General features: G+C 38.9%; 1 protein-coding gene across 3 annotated transcripts in view; it reads right to left on the bottom strand.

The window, feature by feature from the left end:
* Positions 1-13,467, bottom strand: part of LOC146005264 (uncharacterized) — a 374,131-nt gene that overhangs the window by 143,912 nt on the left and 216,752 nt on the right. The window lies entirely within an intron of this gene.

Genomic DNA, 13,467 nt, shown 5'->3' with positions numbered 1-13,467 from the left:
AGGTGTGCAAACTGTATCAGCTCATACTCTAGCGAGGGTTCCAGATCCTCCTCGTAGATGCTCACAAGCTCGCCAGCTGCAGATGTAATTTCTGATGGAGTTGCCACTGCAAGTTCATTTCGACTACCGAACCTCTTGGCGACAGTTTCACTGGGGAAAATCCTGTCTGCGAGTGATGAGGTGATTTGATCAATCACTGGTAGAAAACTTTCCACTCTGAAATGTTCACTAGGCGAGAGGTGGATTTGAGGTTCATTTTGATAGTCAAGAGGATTCAGTCGGACGTTTCTCACCCGCTGACGTGAGTGTTCCTTATTGCACTCTTCTGTGCCACTTCTTCTTCTGGCTATCTCATCATATTCAGAAAACTACTTCCTTTTTGATTCTACGAACTTCTATAAAGATCTCAAGATGTCAATGGAAGACTGAAGAACTAACCTTGGATCCTGGAGTGTTTTACTTGTAGCATCAAATCTCTCTAAAATGTCATTCCAGAAGACGGCTAACAATGCGATATCCAGGGACGACATCTGCCGAGGGAGAGTGCTAGAATCTTCACAAATCTTTCCCCTAAGAAAAAGTCACAGTTCTAATACGATGTTATTAACGAAAGAAAGTTATGTACTTCGTAGGATTATTTATTATCTTAATCGTATCTCAGAATTGATTGTTTGAATAAGTGTGCCTTTTTTCCGCACCACAGCCAAATCAATTCATGGTATAAAGTATACTGAGCGTCAGATATCTACAAACAGATCGACTGAGAGCTGTGCTGCGATTGGATCCAGAAGAGTGTAGACATACGACAATATTGAAGTTCTTTTAATTTTTAAAATACAACTTCTTATGTAATAAGCTGGTTAAAAGATTTTTTTGGTGGAGGCCCTTCACAGCTTCCTTTTGGTGGGGGCCCCGGGGCAATTGCCCCAGTTGCCCATAGGTTAATCCGGCCAAGCCAGTCAGTACCAGTGGATGCAAAATTAAGTTTATGTACAATGAGCCACATAGAGAAGAGTAGGCAAATTGTCCATCGCTATTTCGTTTCTTTCTCTTTCTTTTCGTTATCGTAGACGAGGCTCAACTCTAGGGATGGACGTTATCGGAAATTTGATATCGCGATATAAGAAAATATCGTCACAGACGATACGATATGATAATTGTTGACCAAAATATCGTGACGATATATCGTCTAGTTGATATCGCCTGGACGATATTTTTTTCAATATGGCCCAACACTACTCAACTCCCCTAAAGCATTTTGGTTTGGGGGATACCGACTCAGTGGCGTAGTTGTGATTTCAGTTCGGGTGGTAGTAATTTTGGGTATGCAAATTTGTATGTGCTACTAGTCAGTAAATTAAACAATTGTCTTGTGGTTCGAGATACCTTAGAGCATTGCTTCTAACCTAGATCACTAAACCTTATGATAACACTTACACGTAATTTAGAAACACTTAGTACATTTACATTGTAAGATAACCCAAACTCGTACACAAAAGAGATATTGAACTAGTAACACAGAAAACTTGACCAAATTTCTATTTACAAGTTCAAACTTAACGTCCATCTAAGCTACCTACAAGTTTCTTGCGAATTGTTCTCCACTATGCCACAAAAACACAAGTGGAAAAAAGCCCCCTATTGTCTCAGCTCAGTGAGGTTGGTCAGTTGAAGAATGGTATCCTCCTTAATCCAAAAGGCTACGTTATTTTCGGCAGGGAAATCTTTGGTGGCTGGATCATTAATGGACACGAATGATTCTTCAGTTGTGTTTTGTTACAGTTAAGAAATAGTATGCTATATTCATTCAATTCCAATTTTTTGAGGGGAGATGAGATATAAACATGCCTGGCAAGGATAAAAGTAATTTTCTTTTGCCGGGGAAAAATTGGGGAGGGGGAATACCCCCTGTTAATTCGGAATAGTGGAGTCTTCCGTATAAAATTTGAACCTGATAGGCATTGACCAATTTATTTTTTCTACAAAAGCTCAAAACAAAGGACAGACCCAAAGCCTTTTCCGTCATATTTTGTTACCATTCTTATGTTGCCTTATGCATATAAAAATACAGCCTTGCATTTCGTGCTAAAACCTTCCCTGTTTCAATTCACTGCTTTGATTGCAACGTTAAAAGCGGTGCAACACATAAAACTCGACAAAATACACACTTGCACCTCAAACGGATTCATGCAATATTACACGCAATATTTATGGCCCTAACCAATAGAGTAGATAGTTTCTCGCCACTTTATTGCTTCCATGAAGAAGAACGGCAACTATATGTTTTAAGTTTCACCTGCTATAACTTTATATACCCAAGTAAATATGTTTAATATGCTTCAATACAAGTTAATTCCCACCATACGTGATAAAGCTTGTCTTGTTAACCAGAATACATTCTAGAATTTCCGTATAAAGCAACGTCATACTAGTAGTGTTATCATACGCAATTAAAACGCACCTGTTTTCGAATCTCTTTCGAATATTGATTGAACCGAATTGGATTATCGCTTACGCATCATCTGCGTGACCATGAGGAGATCATTTGTAAGGTACGTGAACAAAATTAAGCCCTGTATCTTCATAAACACAAAGAATACAACCATTTGTTAACGGAATTACCCTGTAGAACGGGAAGTACGAATAACACCACTATTTTACAATGCTAATGCTTATTCATACAAACTCGTTTCAATCAGTTTCCAAATTCCAGTACTTAGGAGTAATACTAACAAATGAAAATGATATGAAAGAGGAATTAAAAAGCAGACTTAATTCAGGAAATGCATGTTACTTTTCTCTTCATAAACGTTTATCTTCTCGTATAATATCTAAGAAACTAAAAGTTAAAATATATAAAACAGTAATATTGTCTGTAGTATTATAGGAATGTGAAACTTGGTCCCTTATATTAAAAGAGGAAAATAAGATCCTTAGGAAAATATTTGGACCTAAGAGGGATGAGGAGACAGGTAAGTGGAGAAGGTTACATAATTAATACTACATAATTTCTATTCATGTCCAGATATTATTAGAATGATTAAATCAAGAAAACTTAGATGGGCAGGCCATGTGGCACGAATGGGAGAGGAAAGAAGAGTTTACAGGATTCTTGTTGGTAAACCTGATGGTAAGAGACCTATAGGAAGGCCAAGACGAAGATGGAGGGACAACGTTGAGATACGTAGACCTAAAGGAAATCGGTAGGGATGAAAAAGAGTATATAGATCTTGCTCAGGATAGGGACAGATGGAAGGCTTGTGTTGCTGCAGCCATAAACCTTCGAGTTTAAGAAGGCTAGAGTTAGTTGGTTAGTTTGTATGCTTATTCATATATTCTGACTCCATTTTGTAGATTTCTGTTCACCTGCAAAAACAGTCGACTTCTTTATCAACTTATGTGAAAATACTTGAAAATAAATATCGGGTACATGTGAAGACTTGTTCTTGGCAAGGGTAGGGGGTGAAATATAGCTATGCATGGTTCATTTAATAAAGGCGCAGTATGTTGGTAACATGCCAAAGGATACAGAGCATGTAGGGAAAGAAAAGTAAGAAATTCAGATTTCTCAAATCGTTTTTCTTGGTCTGGTTTATTTTGATGAATAGCTTGATAAGTCATCCTGATATGAGTTACGGCATTGGAGTTTAGTCGATGTTTGGCGCAGACTTCGGGGGAACAAGGCTCTTTCTACCCCCCCCCCCAATTAAATAAAGGGACAGATATTATATACCTACTAGCTGATTTCCCGGCATTGTCCGGGTATTTATTTATCCCAATCTTCTATTAAAGTTGTCCGTGGGAGAAACATGGCGATCTTAAATCCACTCCGCATAACTTAATAGACTGCCCCTGTGACCTGTTGATCGTCATCGAGAGAGCAAGTCTCTCTCTCTCTCTCTCTAATATTATCGTCAATGTCACCAATTAGCTTAGAGACTCCGAAAACTCTTGATTTGACACTAATGTAGGTAATTTTTGACATTTAATTTTTCATCCCTTCTCACCCCCATGCCGATAGGTGATGAACTTGGAGTTGAACGACATTCGTAGTGTCGCTATTCATCTTAGCGACCCCGAGAACTATCGAATCCACACTAATATCTGTCATTTTAGATTATTTTTACATGTCATCCCCTTCCCACCCCTAGGGGTGCATAGGGTGTCTTACCCCCGTAGTATTTCTTTCCTTATTGCAAGTGATATGTGTACAAAATTTGGTTGAAATTGCTCCAGGCGTTGGAGAGTTATGCCGTAACAAACATACAAAATAATATTTATATATATAAAATATTGTTTATTCCAATCTTTCCTCATCCAAAATTTTATTTTAAGTTGCTGCCTCTGGTTAGCAGTGTTTGAAGCAGCCGTGTTTCAACCATAATGTGCGTGGCACGCACCCCCTGTCTCTTTCTAACTTGGTTGCCATGGAGAGCTCCGCTCGGCTCAAACAATTATACTGTTTCGATAGTAAAGAGCCCCTTGTGGAGGCCGAGATCGTGAATGTGTGGGCTTCGACCTCCACCTCCCCCCCCATACGCCTTCACGTAATGTTGCCAATGTGCACGGGGTAGTTTTTGCTCGCTATCCCAGAATGAGACGACAGAGCCTGAAGCTGAAATGTCATATATCAAGACGACAACAACACAAGATCATTCGCGATAACGAAACGACAACGAGACTAACCTGTGCAAAATCGAGAATAGGCTGCTGGACTTAGTGTGTCCGAGACTATTTCGTTAGAGACTTCGGTAGAGTAATACCATTTCTGATACTTGAAAACCAAAATTACTTGCTTGTGGGGTTTCAGAGATACTAAGAGGTTTTAAAGACAGGTCATATATTTTGTTTATCGCAATTGTAAAGTTGATTCATTAGTGGTAACTGTAGACCTGTGCTGCGTGTTTGGATACATTCAGGATAAGTTTACTTTTTCGAAGGTTTCTTAAAACAGGCGACAATAAATAAGAAAAAGCGTTATTAAAAGAAGTAGTCTGTCTTAATTCATTCTATAGGTAGAAACATTTGGGACGTGATGTGCTGTATTTGTATTTTTCTGTCACATTTGGCTAGAGCGACGACGAGGATGAGTGATGATTGCATGAAATTGATGAACGGACACTTACAAAGAACGCTCTTGCCCAAGCCGGGACTCGAACCCAGGTACTTCGGTGGCAAGATAGAAAACTCGGCCATTTAACGTATTCGGCCACGCATCCCGCACTGTACTGTATATGTTTATTATACCGGGTGACCACAATTAAAATTATCCATTTCAGAGCCTCCTGGAGCCTTCGAAGCAGCGGATATAGGTGAAACTTGGTATAAAGGCTATGGGGAGCATGGGGAAGCTAATGCTGACGAAAAAAATAATAGTTCAAATTTTCACCACCAGGTGGAAACGTGGCACTTAAATCTGGTGCACAGTGAACATCATCCCAGGAAACGCTTCGTGAGAGCATTGATAACACTGCCTTTCGCTTCATTCACGTTGACAGGGCGCATATTGATCGCTGCTGTACCGACATAAACTCAAATTACTAGTTGTTACTTCAGCGCCACATTTCAAACTCGTGGTGGAAATTTGAACTACTTTTTGACCAGCATTCCCTTTCCCATGGACTCCATATCCTGCATTCCAAGTTTCAGTGCAATCCGTTGCTTCGAATGGGCTCCAGATGGCTCTGAGTATAGCAACTTTAATCGTGGCCACTCGCTACTACGATACGTATGTGTATGTACCGATTTACTTTCCACAGAACGTATTTTTTATCAACTTTAAAAATCTAAAAATTAAGATTTGTGTTTAGAACCTTTCTTCCTACACTGTACTAAAATTTCATCACGATCGGAACATTTGTTTGTTATTTATATAATTTCAAAGAGAGCGATCGATTAACGCAGAATTGAATAAGCTAAGTTTTAATGTAGCTCGTTTTATGTAGGTGTACTGGTTAATTTTTAATTGGAGTCCAAACTCTTGTATCTGTAATTTTTAATCCGGCAGTAGTACAAAAGAACCTACCTATAGACTCGACTGCAAGAAAAACAATCAAAAAATATGCAACGAGCAGCTACGAAAACAGAAAACAACACGCAATTCACAACAGAGAAAAATGATTAATGCAACACATCTAGAGAAGACATGTAGCGAATAACACGTAATCGTCGTTGAGTAAAAACAGGCAGCCATGTCTAGCTGGTGGCACAAGTGCTGCCACATCTACCTATCATGTCTGCCTCACCTCTGCAGATTCAGCGGTTCGGGAGAGCCTCAGGTGCGCCTTCGATGTTCGGGGATCATTGGATTACTTAATAAACCTCTTTGCAAGGGCGAAGGAAATTACATCAAGTTTCCATGACGTCACATCCGTTCCACGAAAAAATTTGTTCTTTTTTATGACTATCGGCTTAGTGAGCGTTATCCTGCAAACTCACAACCTTCTTTTTTGGGGCTTTGCGAAACTTGTTCCACTCCAGTGGAGATTTTCCCATTTTTGAACTGAGGCAAGGATTACTATTTAAACATTCTCTGAGACAACCTGGAATTAACAGGGGATATTTTGGAGATTTACTCCTACCAAAATACTGGATTTTTCAGTTTCTTTACTTATTTGCCATAATTTGTATGTTCCTTTAGTTAAAGGTGTATATATGTACTCATATAAATGTATATGTGTATGAATTTATTGTGTTACTGTTTCTGTCCTACCTATTATAGTTATATTTAATCTAAACTACATATGTATTCCTGAAATGTGATTTTAGACAATATTCTGTAATAATAATGTTGGTTGTGGATTTATGAGTAATTTATATATACTTTACACGAGCACGTCATTACATTATGTAAGTATACTTATATTATAGTTAATATAATATGTATGTAAGCTATTTAATTTATCTTATATTCATATTAATACTGTAATTGAAGATATCTTCTCTCTGTAGATGGCAAATATATATATACGTGGTACATAAGGACGTATTTAGGGGAGGGGTTCAGATGACCTACCCCCTCTCCCCCCGAAAGACTTGCCAAGTACTAAAATTAAATAATGAAAATATACTTCTTTAGCATTTATCGTATAATGTATTACGTACCCGCATGCCTGAAATCATTTGTATATAGTTCAAGAAGTAGGCGATAGATGGCAGCGCGCGGCGTGAAACAGAAGAACATTGATTAAGGGAATATTATAAAAGGGAATCAGATTAGTATAATTGTAAATAGTGCAAACTGATTAATGATGTCCGATTTATAATATAATATTAACAATGAACTGTGTAAAGGCGGTAGAACTAAAAGATCACCATAGCTATCACATATGGTAGTGTGAGATATGTAAAGAAGTTAAAGAACGATTTCGGTTTTGTTCATGGCAAAGTGCAATACAACAACAACTTTGTAATGTTGTTATTATTAATATTTAAATAATCGTGCTAGTCTTTTTGTTCCCTTCCAGGAGAGTTGATGAGGTTTATAAGTTGTTTTATAAATAAAGACATTGTTTTCAATGTTGACATTTACAAGTAGACCCTTCTAGTAGAATAACCAATGTTTTCGTAAGGTTACATTATGGTTCGCTTCAAAAGCAGAGCTTGGCAATACTTACCCACTAGAGAAGCAAATTTTATAGAACAGGGCTTACATACCTGAAAGAGAAAGAAATATATATATGAGAAAAGGTTTCAGTAAGCATTATCATAAATATTTATTGAAGTTAGTTTCACATAAAAATATTCATAGTTATAGACCCAGACATGAAAAAAAAAAACAGATGTAAATGATATCACTATTGCTGCCTGCCGAACTTATATTTGACAGTAGACATATGCGCGAGTGCGTGTGTGCGTGTTTGGTAGCTACTATCCTGATATGAAATTTTGCTTTTGATACGAGTGACTCCCGATCGGTCGTTATGGGCTGGTTAACAAATACAGCCAGGTGACCTCATTCTTTTGAAGTCAGACAGAGGCGCCAGATTAATTTTTGGGGTACAAGGTCGGCATAAACAATATTTTATATATGTAAATATACATAAAATTTGTCATTGTACGCGAATTTGGGGGGGGGGGCAGAATGTTCCTTGCCACCCCCCAAAGTCGGTGCCTGTGAGTCAGAGGTCCTCGTTTCGAGGCCTGGGTACGGCAAGGAAGTTTCATTGTTCAAGAACACATCGCTGTGACAATTTCTGGATAGCGCGTTATGTCAATTGGTCTTAATCCATTGTCTAAGACTTCTACTAAAGTCGACGCGCTAGCTACGTTAACGACCGGCTGTCTTTGGAGTACATGGAGCGCGCCCACCAGCTGCAACAATCACATTCAACGCACAGTGTTGCCACTAGAGTACTGCATTTGACCACTTTTGCTCTAAAATACTCGATCGAATCTCCCACGCTCGAGCGTAATTCGCTCGATTCAAATATCATTTCAATGGGACAATAATCGTACAAATATATGTGTAAAAATCCGTCCTGGTAGTTTCAGCCCATAATCATATATTGCTATGTATTGGCAAGATAGACTAAATTACATTTTTACATGGAGATGATGACTATGTTGACTTTAATTTCATTTTCACTACTTCTATCCATTCACAATACATATTTGAGGGCCAACTACTACAGACAAACTGCGGTTATACGTGAACTACTGGGCTTCGAGCGTAAACCGGTCGTTTGAATGTTCGAGCGTTTTTCGCTCGAGCGAAGAAACTGTCCATTCCGTAAGCCATCTAGCGTCATCCGTGGGAACTATTAGACGATCGAGCGAAAAGGCCTCGATGCAACACTCTAGTTGCCACACATCTACTCTACGCCACCTTGTCCCTCCGCGCACTAGCACCTTCCCACGTTCGTGGCGGCGGCTTTCTTCAGTTCGTGGACGTTAACGAAGTAAAAGCGCGGACTATACGTATACTTTCTCAACACTCCTCTAGGAGGCACCACCTCTTCTCGTCTCTTCAGCTAAAAAATCCTTTTTGCCTGTGAAGGGGATCGGATCTACGAATGACCTGGGATTCTAGTGCACTACGTCTCACGAGTCTGTGGAGCTACGCTGCACTTAACGGTAACGAAGGGGAGAAAGCGAGTGGAAGGAGCATAGCAGTACGTGCTGCTGCAAGCAGTTGGTAGCTGCAGGCGCGTTCTTTTCTCAATGCACTCATTTCAACTCGCACGCGTCCACTGGTCGAGTCCTCTCCAGTCACTACATGCGCAGAGGACATGTTTTCTTTCGCTTGCTCCACAGACATTGGGACAGAGTATACAAATTCAGTGTAGTAATTGACTGCTTTATCCACAACTGGAAATATAAATTGTTCATTGGACGAAGAGACAAGAAGTTTCCTCTCGAAACATAGTGATGGAATATGTATAGATAAAAGCAGTGCCGGCGAATAGGGGGAAGTTGAATCCTCCCCACACTTTTTAGCACCGCACAGTGGCGGCGATTGGGTTCCAAAACCGGGGGGACAAGGTGCCAAAAAACTGGGGGGGGGGTAAAGACAGTATATTTTCCTTTTTTAGATAAGGTTTAGTATCATGTGGGAGCAAAAGTGGCGAAAAGTGGGGGGCAACTGCTTCCCTTTCCCCCCTGATCGCCGCCACTGATCCGCACTTTGTCTCACTAAGCCTTGTTTACAAGATAAAGTAAACTGTCCTTGCCCCCCCTCCCAGCTTAGGTACCCAATCGCCGCTATTGGCTGAAATCACAAGACAATGGCGTAATACAAAACGAATGTCACCAGCATTCAGAGAATAATTCGGTAATTCGAAGGATAGTTGATAACAAAGTCACCAGATGTCTCTGAAAGTTAACATAGGCTTTTTTTTTTGTGGAATGTCTTACAAGGAAAAGCTTGTCTTGAGGACAATACGTTAACCTTCTGGATAACAATGCCTCGTGTGATAAAGATTGTGAGTCGAGAGCATTTTTTTATCAGTCTCTGCAAAGGTTGTTGGAAAGAATAGACAGCGCCCTGCCTCTTATCGTACTCGTGGATATTTTACTGCTTCAGCAACCCTGCATAATGCAAAATCAATAAACGTCACATGCTTTTTTTGTTATAAAAAAAGCTTCCCAAAGGACTTGTTGAAATTCTAAGCGGATTGAAAGCGTCGTTCAGAAGATATGGTGGAAATTGAAAGTTGGTAATTTCGAAGCAGAAGCACATTTACGATTTTTTATCGAACATTATTTGTCTTAGTTGTACGAAAACATTCGTATTTAGATGTACGACATGTACATAATCACTCCTAACTGTACAAAGGCATGATATTTTTAGGGGGTCTGGACCAGCCCGAGATACGTCTCTGTTTTTTTACTAATAAACACAGAGTTTGTGAAACAGTGTTGTTGATTTGGTGTTTTAAGTCCACTTAATGCATAGTAAGGCTAATCGGGACTGGGCCTACAGCATAGGCGTAGCTACGGGGTGTGTCGGCTGTGCCTAGGCACACCCTAATGGGCTGCTTTAACAAAGAGAATTAAAGACAGATATTTCTATAAGAGAGAAAATAAGCGGCAGTTTGTAAGAAGTTGAAAATGTCATTACTTGGTACAAACGTGTGCATTATCGCTGATGAAACGAGTGTCTGTAGTTTTTCGATTTTTGATGTCATTGGAGAAAGAAGATATTTACTGCATTCTACTCTATACTGCACCGCTTTTCTTCTATACCTGTCACACGCTGCACGTGTGAGAGAGAGCTTTCTCCAAGCTTACCCAAGTTAAAACTAAATTAAGAGCAACTCAGATGCAGGGTAGATTGGAAGCCCTGCTTTTGCTATTTGTGGAACAGAAAAAAGCTTCGTCTATTGATGTAAATGAAGTTATTGATGAGTTTAAGAACATTGTACCTTTTGACAGACGTCTCTTGTTATAGATGACGTGTATTTTGATGTATTTGTTTGTAACATTTATGAACATTTTGTGTGTGTGTGTAATTTCTATGCAATTATGGTTTTTTTCTACTACATATATTCAGAAATTTTCAACACTGTCATTTAGTGAATTTATATTCCTTTACAAACATCAGTGCAGTTAAAGAGCCAAGTGATTGTGTTCCAAAATATGTTATTAAAAATGTACAAGATCTCATTTTTTTGCTTTGTGCACACCCAAATATAAAGTTCTAGCTACGCCTATGACCTACAGTATAAAGTGGGATCCGAACCAGTATGTGTCTCCACCGGGAACCGAACCCGGGACCCCTTGATTACAAGGAGATGACGCTACCACTGCGCCATACGGGAGGCTCTCCACCCTGCAACACACAAAAAAACCTAAAGAAGCATCTACTGTTTAAACAATAGTGTCTGGATTTGCCTTTTCTGTAATGAACGGGAATGAGGTATTGGTTTTAGTTTTAGCTGTAATAATTGTATTGTAATTGTGGTTTTAGATTTAACTCTGTACCTTCAGTACATTAATTGTTTACATTATAAGTATGAATGTTTAATTTTTTTTTTATTATTCTTTCCACTGCAACAATGATTTTCAAGAAGTGTAAAGTGTCAATTGTAATATGTTTTTTAAGGGTTTGTTGTAAGAACGGCCCGCGAGGCCGAAACACGCCCTCTCAATAAAGACGATATTATTATTATTATTATTATTATTATTATTATTATTATTATTATTATTTGTGAACCAGTGGGACTGAACTTCCATCAAGGTTCTTGTCCCAGCAACCTAATCAGTGGAGTGGGTATGTGCGCGCCTGTGAAATTTGCGATTTAAATTACACAGAAGGGGGGTAGAAATAAAGAAAGGGAAAGAAGAGACACAAGAAGAGAAAAAGAGAGAAGATAAAGATAATGTGAGGGAGAAAGAGTGAAAGAAAAGAAGAAAATAGAGAGGAATAGAGTTAAAGAGACACAAACAGACGGACTATGTGTGTGTGAGAGAAAGAGAGAGAGAGAGAGAGAGAGAGAGAGAGAGAGAGAAACAAGAAAAAGAGAGAGAGAGAGAGAGGGAGAGCGAGAGAGGAAGGGAAAGATACAAACATAAGGAAAGATAAATAAGAAGACGCAAAAGTGTAAAGGGGAAAGAGAAATAAGAAACAGGAAAGAAATCAAAAGTAATAAAAGAGAAAGGCAAAGAAAATACACACTTGTGAAACTCGCATAATATCTAGGTATCTTCTTCCAACTGAACTACTCTTCATTAGTAGAACATTCAAAATAGATTTTGCGAAGTTTAATGATGCATGAGAAAGCTTAATTGTGCGCATGAACTGAATATTCCTCGGTTGTGAAACGAATTCTAGGGATGAGGATCTTGTTCATGGCGAGAATGATATTGCAGCTCGTGTTTCACAAGCTGGCATGTCGAGAAACGACACCGGGGCGCTGCTTGCACGCTTGAAATATTCCTCAAGTTAATGGAAGGTTGCCTCCTCTCAACTGAGCGCAAAAATCCCTGTTTCCGGGAGCTCAGCCATTGTTTGTTTTCCGACGTGAATTGCAGGCTTCAGTGTTGCCAACCTCTGGAAAATATTCCTACACTTTGCAATTTTTGAAAACTCTATTTTGCAGAAACGAAGTTGTCAAGAAAAGAAAAACAAGAAACAATACAAAACTTCGGCGATGAATGGGATTATCTTGGTATTATAATTAATAACCATGGGATGAGGAGTTGCTAAAACCAGTGACCTTCAAAGTTGTTCCTATGGCGGGCCATGTTTACATTCTACAGAGTGTTTCAAAATCTAAACTTTGAAAATGTAAATCATGAAAACCGTAAGAGATATTTACATCGGGTTTTCAGCATTTTAAAGCCCCACCCATTGAGATATTTTTCAATGCTTAACATTATCACTTTACTCCATACAGAAAATCAGATAAATTAATAACTGGTGGAAGGCATCGTTAAGTTTTTTCAGAAATGCACTTCTGAGAATCTGAGTGAGAAAAAGATATAAGAAATTATCAAAGGACTATAATTAGACGTCTGATGACTGATGCCATGCCAATCTGTCAATTGCGACTAATATTGATCATGTGCAACATTTGATGGATTTATGACTGCCGATTTTATGGGTTGAGTGAAAAACTGCCATTTTGGGGACATATCTCCGTAGGTGGCAACACCAGTAGGTCGAAATTTTGTCAATAGACGCACGGAACATGTGCTTAAATATTGGCCACGTTCATAGATGAGCTTTACAAATACCATGGTGTGTGTTGTTTAATATACATGTACATTCACTTACTGTACTCTTTTTCTTAAGGGAGAATATATCGGCATGGTAAATATTGCAAGGAATACTGTCACGTTCTGATTTGAGGTTAGGCACTGCAAAGCAACAAATAAGCATAATGAAAGAATGTCGTATGATATTTGTTAAGAAGTAAACACATTAGCCATTCACACACAAGGATTGTGATTTACCCTTTGATTTAGAAGACTGTGTCTGTTTTTTCTTCACTATCATCTCAATATTTGCCTTGAAGTTTCATG

The sequence above is a fragment of the Lepisma saccharinum genome, chromosome 23, assembly GCF_977018435.1.
Source record: "Lepisma saccharinum chromosome 23, izLepSacc3.1, whole genome shotgun sequence".
Taxonomy (NCBI): domain Eukaryota; kingdom Metazoa; phylum Arthropoda; class Insecta; order Zygentoma; family Lepismatidae; genus Lepisma; species Lepisma saccharinum.
The sequence above is the reverse complement of the archived record's forward strand: the minus strand, read 5'-3'. Positions and strand labels throughout refer to the sequence as shown.